The sequence below is a fragment of the Musca autumnalis genome, unplaced genomic scaffold (genome assembly GCF_047663935.1).
Source record: "Musca autumnalis isolate F117 unplaced genomic scaffold, ASM4766393v1 scaffold_5, whole genome shotgun sequence".
NCBI lineage: Eukaryota > Metazoa > Arthropoda > Insecta > Diptera > Muscidae > Musca > Musca autumnalis.
The window spans coordinates 191981099-191992265 of NW_027412088.1; the positions used below are offsets into that span (position 1 = coordinate 191981099).

The window sequence follows — 11167 nt, forward strand, 5'->3', positions numbered from 1 at the left end:
GGAATATTAAAAATTACTTAATTAATAAAAGCAAGCTGTAGAATTAAAATGTTTGTTTTATTCTTTGATGAAATTCCAACAAACGCATAGGTTATAGATTCAAATGTGTCTTCTATTCTAGCTCCCTTGGCACGGCATCCATCTTGCACACAGAAGGTGAGTGTTTCAATCCATGCCAAAAAGCCTCAACAAAATTCTAACAATATTTTCTAAGGATTTTGGATAAGAAAAAAATGGTATCGCGCACACGCTTAGCCGTAGTGTTAATCAAGGTCACCGCTTTCCTCATAATATTTTATTCGCAAATGTATGGTCTATCAAATTTAACCATACTTCACATCTTTATGCCCTCAGCCCATATGTACCTCCAACACAAAATTTTACAACAACTTCTGTAAAATGGTGCACACAATAACTCTCGAACGTAGTATCCGATTTTGTCCATAATTTGTAATTTTGAACCTGTTTTACGTCTGGTAGAAATATTACGAGACATACAACAGATTCGAATATAGACTATTTCGATCCACTACTTCGAGTACCATTCACATGAAAACTTTAAATTTTTCGCAGAAGTACAGTGACTCGGATACAAGTTTTTTCGGGAGCAAGTCCACACTTTCTGAGATCTTGGACACAAAAGCTTAACTTACAAATTGGGTATCCGATTTGATCGACACTTTGCACACCGATAAACTTCCAAGAAGTTCTATATCTGACAACATATTCCGGTACGCTCCTCACAAAAGTTCAAAATTTTCATTGAAGTGCAATTTAAGAACTGTTCAAAATTGTTACCAAGGGTACTCTTAGTGATCCTGTTTACATCGATATAATGGTTTTTGAGGGCATGTCCATGCTTCCGGAAATAATGGTGTAAAGTCTTTAAAAAATCTCCCCAAGTTAGATTTAGTCGGCCCCTTCAGTTCAACACCTTTGCGCTTTAATCCAGTTTACGGGAACTTTTCTTTTTTTATGAGACTCCCATAGGATACCAATTTAGATGACCTTCCATCTATAGTTTCTGTAATCGTTTTGTTTAAGGCATGCGGCACATTGGGCTACAACATACGATCCCAGTGTTGGGGCTGCCAACAAATCCTCTAGCTTGGGTAGCCTTCTCACTTCAGCTATCGACTTCCGGTTGTCTGTGCGCTATTAGCAGGGAATAGTTGATTTAAAATCGGATGTAGTGAGCTGTTTGAAAAATTCAACATATGCATAACATCTGGACACTCCCAAGTGAGTGGCCCTTTAAAAAAACTCTATGCTGAAAAGACCCCTTTAGGTGGACTTCTATGCCCAGATGACCTCTTAAGGGGACTTTCTACCCATAGAAGGTATCTATGAGAAACATTCTATCCCTAGAAAAAAGTTGTAATTTCTTTTATCAGACATCTTTCGACCTTCTATACATGGAAGATCCCTTTGTTGAAGACCCTTATTGCAGACGTTCTCTTCATAGAAGATTCCCTTCTTTGGCCTTCGATCTTCAGGTTTTCCGTACAAGGCCGCTTTAGGAGACATTACCAAATCTCGGATGTCCGACACATCCGAACAATTTCGGAAGCAAAATTGTTCCGATTTTTTATACGATTTTTCGTAGGGGAATTCGTTCAGACTTCGTGCCGATTTCGGAAAGAATGTCGGAAGTAAATTTCTCTTCGAATATACCAATGTTTTTCTTCCGATTTCATTACGAATTCTGAGCGAAATGTCGGAAACAAATTTCCCTTCGCACAACAACCATCTTTTGTATATATCTAACAGCAAGGGGTTGGTTTTATTTGAGTTCGTTGTCGAAAAACAATAATAAGGCAAAAATAAAAACACAAAGGGGTTGGTTATAAAATTCACATGTACGAAACTTCGGAAGAAAAAATTCGACTTCCGTATTTCCCAAGGATTTTATTCCGATTTCGTTCCGAATTCAGACCGAAATCGATCTGCACATTTCGTTCCGAAATTATGTCAACCACTTCATACAACATTCGTTAAGATATCGTTACGATTTCGGATCCGACATCGGACGTAGCGTCCGAATTGTTGTTTCGATTTTATTAAGATGTCGGTACGATTGGTTTGCTGGGTAGACACCCCTTTAGGAGATCTTCTTTCCTTAAAAGGAAACAATCTAATCAGGAAACATACAATCCATAGAAGACCACCTTTAGAATACCATCTACTAATAGACAACAATTTTAGAAGACCTTCTGCCCATAGGCGGCCCCTTTAGGAGGCTTTCTCTTCATCAGCGACTCCTTTAGGATACTTTCTGTCCACGCAAGACCTCTTTAGAAAGGTCATGTATCCATAGAAAACACATTTAGGAGACTTTCGGTCCATAGGAGACCTTCTATCCATCGAAGACCCCATTAGGTGACCTCCTATCCTTAGAAGACTCCTTCAATCCTAGAGAAGTCCTTCTGTCCATAGCAGACCCCTTTAGGAGGTCTTCTGTCCACAGATATTATATCCATAGAAGACCCCTTTAGGAAGTCCATGTATCAATTGAATCCATTTAGGATAACTTTTGTATATAGACACCCCTTTAGGAGATCTTCATTCCTTAGAAGACCCCTTCAGAAAACATTCAATCCACAGAAGACCACCTTTAGAATGAAATCTACTAATAGACAACAATTTTAGAAGACCTTCTACCCATAAGCGACCCCTTCAGCAGACCTTCTCTTCATAAGCGACTCCTTTAGGATACATTCTCTCCACGCAAGACCTCTTTAGAAAGGTCATGTATCCATAGAAACACATTTAGGGGACTTGCGGTCCATAGGGGACATTCTACCTATCGAAGAACCCATTAGGTGACCTGCTACGCTTAGGAGACTCCCCTAGAGAAGACCTTCTATCCATAGCACACCCCTTCAGGAGGTCTTCTGGTATTCTGTGGACAGAAAAGCTATTTAGGAGATTTTCTATCCATAGGAGAGCCCTTTCGGAGATTTTCTGTACATAGATCGCCTTTTTTGTAGAGAAGCTATCCATAGAAAACCCATTTAGGATAACTTCTATGCATTGGAGACCCCTATAGGAGACCTTCTAATTATAAAAAGTCTCTTTAGTAGATAAATATTCATACAAGGTCCCTTTACAAGACTTTTTATCCATAGAATAACCCTTTAGAAGACCTTGTATCCACAGAAAAACCATTTAGGAGGTTTTCTGTCCATAGAAGACGCCTTTAGGATACCTTTTATACATAGAAGGCAACTTTATAAAAACATCTATAAATTAGAGACCCCTTTAGGAGACCTTTACACAACAAATTACTTTTTAATGAGACGTTTTGCACATAGGAGACTTTCTGTCCATTGGAGATAGGTGTATCCTATATCCTCTATTCACAGTTTAACCCTTGAGTAAAAATTATATCCATAGAAGATCTCTTTAGGTAGATTACAACCATATAATAACCCTTTAGAAGACATTCTATCCATCGAATACGCCTGTAGAAAGCATTATATCCATAGAAAACCTATTTAAGAAATTTTCTGTCCATAGAAGACCCCTTTAGGATGCCTTTTATACTCAGAAGGCACCTTTAGGAAAGCTTCTCTCCATTAGGAGTCCATCTCTTCATAGACCATTTTAAGTGTCTTCTATCTATAGATGACCCTCTTTAGAAGACCTTCTACCCAAAGCAGACCCCTTTAGGAGACCTTCAATCAATAGTAGACCCATTTACAAAACCATAGGACACCCTATATGAGACCTTATATTTATAGAAAGTCTCTTTAGGTAGATTGATATTCATACAAGGCCACTTTAGAAGACTTTCTATCCATAGAATACCCCTTTAGAGGACATTCTATCCACAGAAACCCCATTTAGGAGATTTTCTGTCCATAGAAGACGCCTTTAGGACACCATTTATACATAGAAGGCAACTTTAGATTAGCATCTACCCACTAGAGACCCCTTAGGAGAACTTTACACAACAAATTACCCTTTTATGAGACGTTTTGCACATAGAAGGCACTTTTAGGAGAGCATCTATCCATAGAAAATCTATTTAGGAGACTTTCTGTCCTATATCTTCTATTCATAGAATAACTCTTGAGGAAAAATTATAACCATAGAAGATCTCTTTTTATGTAGATTACAACAATAGAATATGCCTTTAGAAAGCATTATATCCAAAGAAGACCTATTTAAGAAATTTTCTGTCCATAGAATACCCATTTAGGTAAAAGGCATCCACTCAGAAGGCACCTTTAGGAAAGCTTCTTTCCATGGGAGACAACCTTAGGAAACCATCTCTTCAAAAAACCATTTTAAGGGTCTTCTATCTATGGATGACCCTCTTTAGAAGACTTTCTACCCAAAGCAGACCCCTTCAGGAGGCCTTCAATCAATAATAGACCCATTTAGGAAACCATATTTCCATAAAAGACCCCTATCGAATTCAATCAATCCATAAAAAACAAGTTAGAAAAACCCTCTATCCATAGTAGACCCCTTCAGCAGACCTTCTTTCAATAGGAGGACCCATTAGGGGACCTTCTATCCTTAGAAGACACCGTAGGTAGCAATCCATCTTTAGGAGACCTATCTATAGATGACCCCCTTTAGAAAACCAAGGCAGACTCCTTTAGGAGGCCTTCAAATAATAGTAGACCCATTTAGAAAACAATAAAATACCCCTATCGAATCCATAAAAAACAAGTTAAGAAACCCTCTATCCAAAGTACACCCCTTTAGCAGACCTTCTTTCCATAGGAGGGCACATCAGGGACCTTCTATCCTTAGAAGACACTTTAGGTAGCAATCCATCTTTAGAAGACCTTCTGTCCATAGAAGATCCCTTTAGGAGACCTATTATTCCTAGAAGACCCATTTGGGAGACCTTCTATCCGAACAAGGCCTTGCTAGAAGACCTTTTAACCAAAAAATCTTCCACAGAAGACACTTCTAAGAGATTTTTCTATGCACAAAAAACACTTTATGAGACATTCTTGAAGAACTTCTATCCATATAAAAACTATAGGAGACTATCTACAGTAAAGATCCCTATATTAGGCCTTCTATGCATAGAAGGCTTTCGAGACGCCTTCTATTCAACGAAGGCCCTTTTAGGGAACCTTCTATAAAGAAGGGACCTTCTTATGTCGCATACTTTCCATCGAAAACCTCTTTACGTGTTATTCTAGACCTTTTAACCAAAAAACCTTCCCCAGAAGACCCTTCTAAGAGATTTTTCTATCCACAAAAAACCACTATAGGAGACATTCTTGAAGAACTTCTATCCTTATAAAAACTAAAGGAGACTATCTATACAGTAAATATACCTTTATTAGGCGTTCTATGCATAAAAGGCCCTTCGGGACACCTTCTATTCAACGAAGGTCCTTTTAGGGAACCTTCTATACAGAAAGGACCTACTTATGTGGCATACATTCCATCGAATACCTCTTTAAGTGTTCTTCTAGCCACAGAAGAACTCTTTAGACCACTTTCTGCCCTTAGAATACCACCTCTAGGAGACCTTCTATATGTTAAAACCCTTTTTGATGTGGCCTTATATCTATAGGGTTTAGGTAACCATGGCATAAGATGAATGTAGTGCCTGGAGTCAGAAAATTCTTAAATCTTGTCCACAAGTAGATCTTGGAATGCTGATTACGCCAATATATAAATCATATGCGGGAAGTCCGTATTTCCCGAGATATAGGCTTCGAAAATTCCAAAAAAAACCATATGATTTTTGACAAAAAATAATTTTGAAAAAAATTATGATCGCGTTAGCCCTGTTTAGTATCTGTCCAGAGGAGAAAGTCTTAAATCCCGGCCGAAGGCCGGCTATTTTCCACAAAATTTAAATTTTTGAAAACTTTCTGTGGAAAAAGTTCCAAATCCAGCCACTACATTCAACTTGCTCCGGTAACCATTTTAGGAGACCTTCGATTCATGGAAGGCCTCCTTAGTAGACATTCGATCCACAGAAGTCTCCTTAGGAGAACTTCCTTTCAAATATGACCCCTTTAATACGACTTTTATCCATAGAAGACAATTTTAGGATACCATACATTCACAGAAAAGCCTTTAATGTATCGTCTTTATTGGTGTCTGCTTTTCATTAAAACAACTTTGGGAGGACTTCTCTAGGAAGACTTCTAGCTTTATAACAACCCTTTAAGGGTCCTTTAGTTCCTAGAGGATCCACTTATCGAAGTTCTAGCTATGGAAAGCCCATTCATAGTCCTTTGTTTATAGAAGTCAACGCTGAGGACTTTCATTTGAGAAAAGGTCCTTTATGGTTCGGTCTCTCTATACAAAATCGCTTAAGGTGCTCTTCAATGTATAGAAAACTTTTTGATGAGGCCTTCAGACCTTTCGAGGACTTCTAGCTTTAGAAAACACATTTTAAATATCACTGTGTGTAATTTTTTGAGTCATGGTTTATTAACCAGATTCTGACACCGCAGCGTGATAGAAGACCAAAAATAAGAAGAAAGATGTCCCGGCGTTTTTCCCTATCACTTCAACTTTCGCGGTTATGGGCCCCCAAAGACCTGAGGCCTTGATTTCAAAAGGTATCATTTTGTCAGGCACATATCTTCTAAACCGCTAATAATTTGGGTTTACACGTAAAGGAAGAGTTGTAGCTCTCGTCTTAAAGAATAATAATTGTGAACACATAAAATCGATTCAACCTGAACTTTAAGGCCAAAATCGTCATGGTCAAATTTCCCTTTTAATTTTTTTTTGGATTTCGTCTTCAGATGTCAAACCGATAAAAATTGAAGCAAACAACCAACTAGAAAAATGTACCTTAGGTCTTAGTAAACAACTTTCTAGAACATACGAACTCTGTAGAAACGGTTCTTAATGGTCAAAATAGCAAATCAAATGCGACTTTTATCCTCTTTTCTCGGTTCCTGCTCCATAGATACTATACCGTTCAAAATTCAAGAAAACAATGGACCACAATAATGTAGCAAAAATATCAGCAAACAACTTTCTGAAACATACGAAATATCTACGACCGGTTCTTAAATGTGAAAATAACCAAAAAAATTTGAAAATATTAGATTTTTATACTTTTTTCTCCGATTCCGGTCCACAGACACCGAACCGCCCAAAAATTAAGGATACAGTCAACTAAAAAAATGTACCTAAGATTTCAATAAACAACTTTCTAGAACATAAAACGATTCTAGAAACGGTTCTTCACGCTCAAAATTCGATTATTTTGGATCACTCTTTTCTGTTCAGGTCCGTAAATAACAAACCTTTCAAATGTCCTTGAGTTTTGAACAGTAAGTTATTTCCAGACATGAGCTGGGGGAAGCGTTAAAAATAATTTAATTTTTTTGTGAATTTCAGCTTGAAGGACCATTCCCAGAATCTGTTTATGTTCTAGAAAGTTATTTATTGAAATCTTAGGTACATTTAGTTGACTGTATCCCTAATTTTTGTGTTCGGTATCTGTAGACCGGAATCGTAGAAAAAAGTATAAAAATCGAATATTTTCAAAAGTTTTTGCCTGTTTTCACATTTAAGAACAGGTCATAGACATTTCGTATGTTCCAGAAAGTTGTTTCTTGATATCTTTGTTACATTTTTGTGTCCATTGTTTTCTTGAATTTTGAACGGTTTAGTATCTATGGAGCACGAACCGAGAAAACCGGATAAAAATCGCATTTGATTTGCTATTTTTACTATTAAGAACCGTTTATACAGATTTCGTATGTTCTCGAAAGTTGTTTACTAAGATCTAAGGTACATTTTTCTAGTTGGTTCTTTGCCTCAATTTTTATCGGTTTGATATCTGTAGACTAAAATCAAGAAACAATTAAGAAAAATTAAAAAAATTTGACCTTGACGATTTTGACCTTGAAGGTCAGGTTGAATCAATTTTATGTTTTTACAATTATTATTCTTTAAGACGAGGGCTACAACTTTTCCTCTACGAGTAAACCCAAATTCTTAGCGGTTTAGAAGTTATGTTCCTGACAAAATGATCCCTTTTGACATCAAGGCCTTAATTCTTTGGGGGCCCATAAGCGCGAAAGTTGAAGTTATAGGGAAAAACCCCGGGACAGGGGAAAACCCCGGTCTTCTATCCCGCTGCGATGTCAGAATATGGTTAATAATTTTCGTGTTGCACAGTGTATTTACTTAAGGTCTTTTCTATGCAATACTCTTCTACGAGGTCATAAATTTATAAAAGATCTCTTTAGAAGGCTTCTATCAATAAAATAATCCATTTATGAGGTGTTCTAATTACAGAAGGTCTTTTTGGAAGCTATTTTCTTAATATAGGGACCCTTTAGGAGGGCTTCTTTCTTAACAAGTTCTTATATTTGTATGTATATTGAAACCCTCTTTGTGAGCTCCACTTTTTATAGGAGGACTTTTGAAGAAATACTCTATCGTTTCCAAACCCCTTAGGAAGTTTAAAGCATATATAAACCGCGTTAGTTCTTCTACCTAAAAAATCTGTTTTGGCATTCCTCAATCTTTAAGAGCTTACTTCAATTGACATTGCTCCTATGAATCCTTTTTAGAGTTATTTCGTCATGGAAAACCCTGTAAGATGGTATTTTATTTCCCAAAGGGCCGTTTATGGCGTCTATAGAACGCCCCCGTGGGAGGTATTTTTTGATGACAAACCTTCTTCTCCTTGTTCGGCCTCTATTAAATTCTTCTCTAGAATCTATAAAAAACTTTAAACTTCATCCATGGATTGTTTTTTCTTCCAAAGGCCCTTTAGAAGGTATTTTCACTGTTGGCTTCCCCTTTTTCTACCAGGTGATCTTTAACCAACAGAAGACTTAGTAAGATATTCGTCTATATACAATAAATACTTTTGATTTTTCTGCTTTTAGTCCATATTTACATTAGGCAAGTTTCCTTGTGGCAATTGTCAGTTTGTCGGTGAGAGAGGGTTTTGAGAGGCAAAGGGTTACCATATGCCTCACCTCTCTCTCCATCAAACTGACAATTGCCGCAAGGAAAATTGCTTAATATAAATATGGACTTATAGAACAACTTTCCAAACGATTTTATTTTCGTCACGAAGTCCTTAGTCTGATATAAACAGCCTTTGTGCCCCTCTTACTATTAGGGACACCTTTAGGAATTATTCTATATTAAAAAAAACAAACATGAGGTGCCATCTTTATGAAGTCTTCCTTGTAAGAGATATGTTTGTTGAAGTTTGTTTATAACACCCCTCTACATTATAGAAAGCCTTTAAGGCGTTTTTATTTCCCTTAAGTTGTGGAATAAAAATAGTAGTGAATTAATAATACAAATTGAAAACCAGTAAGGAAAGGATCAAAGTCGAGCGGGGCCGACTATATGATACCCTACACCACTGTGAATATGTAAAATATAAATCGGAGCTATATCCAGATCTAAACCGATTTTGATATAATTTGGCACATTTATTTCCAGACCGAATTCAGTCACACATTCCAAATATCATTGAAATCCGACTTATATAGCGTGTTTGGAGCAGCAAATACGCGAAATCGGCCGAAAATATATATGGGTGCTATATCCAAATCTGAACCGATTTCGATATAATTTGGCACATTTATGTCTAGACTGAATTCAGTCACACATTCCAAATTTCATCGAAATCGGAAATATATAGCGTGTTTGGTACAGAAAATACGTGAAATCGGCCGAAAATATATATGGGAGCTATATCCAAATCTGAACCGATTTCTATATAATTTGGCACACTTATTTCTATACCAAATTCAGTCAAACATTCCAAGTTTCATTAAAATCGGACGTATATAGCGTGATTGGTACATCGCATACGTGAAATCGGGCGAACATATATATGGGAGCTATATCCAAATCTGAACCGATTTCGATATAATTTGGCACATTTATTTCTAGACCAAATTCAGTCACACATTCCAAATTTCATCGAAATCGGACATATATAGCGTGTGTGTTACAGAAAATACGTGAAATCGGCCGAAAATATATATGGGGGCTATACCAAAACTTGGACCGATATAGCCCATCTTCGAACTTGATCTTCCGACGGCTAAAAAAATGGTATTCCCCAATTTTCAGCGAAATCGGTCAACAAATGCGACCTGTATGTTGCGAACGGACGGACGGACGGACGGACATGCATAAATCGACTCAGAAAGTGATTCTATGTATATCCCTAGAAGGAACTATGGGTCTATCTCGCTTCCTTTTGTATGTTACATACAAATGCACTAACTCATAATACCCCTTACCACATAGTGGTGTAGGGTATAAAGAGTCCTTTGGAAAGTCTTTTATTAGTAGGGCCTTGTACTATATTGTTTATCTATAGAAGTCCCCATAAGGCGGTTGTGTATTTGCAGTAGAGGTTTCGGCGATCTTTATTTTATATAAAACCGATTTTTTAAATCCCCTACCTTTAGAAGAACTTCTTAGCTGATCTTTTATTATGGAAACTTTTTCTTAGTATTTTCTAATAATTTTGAATCTTTAATATAAATTTGTTTAACGTATTTAAAAATCCCATTCCCTTTAATTTTAAAGCATTTCAAAACAAAATCCTTTGAAGAAATATTTTATTATTTTTGACAAAGTCTCCAATAAACTTCTTTTTATTTAAATTGCCAGGAATATCCTGTTTTTTTATCACCACAATCAAAAACGACACAAAACACCACAAAACAGCCAAAAAACATCGTTAATTTATTAATATAAAAATAAGACAAATATAAAACACCAGCAACTACAACAACAATAAAAGACTTAAGGCTATTGTTACAAAAAACGCCATCATTGCTTCCTAGAAGTCCCCCAAAAAAAGTCTGGTATTTTTATTTCAAATTGCTGTTACTTCCCAAGAATTGTAATTTTTTCCTCACTGTGCTATAGCCTCGTTTTGCAGTCAACACCTAGAAAACAATTCCTGCTGCCATAGCAGTGTTTAAAGTCAACGGAAGCAGAAGTTCTCTGTGCCACAAACGAAAGGAAACGCTTGAATAAAATAAAAAAATAAAAAACGAGAAAAAATATATTCTGTCATTTTTATTGTTTCCCTGTTGTCTTTTTTTGTGGCGGATTCTTCTTTACCTTAAGCTTTGTATATATTTACTGTGTTTTACTTTTCCTCCCTCCGTTTGCAAGGCTTTCTAACAATAACTTACCGAATTTCCATATTAAAGAAAATGTC

At 36.6% G+C, this 11167-nt stretch overlaps 1 long non-coding RNA gene across 1 annotated transcript; it reads right to left on the bottom strand.

Moving 5' to 3' along the window:
• Positions 1-293: 293 nt before the first annotated feature.
• LOC141387226 (uncharacterized) lies at positions 294-5925 on the bottom strand. The gene is made up of 3 exons (XR_012408506.1): positions 3258-5925; positions 2655-3043; positions 294-2168 (listed from the first exon to the last, which is right to left on the bottom strand). It is a non-coding gene; the product is annotated as an uncharacterized lncRNA (long non-coding RNA).
• Positions 5926-11167: the final 5242 nt, after the last annotated feature.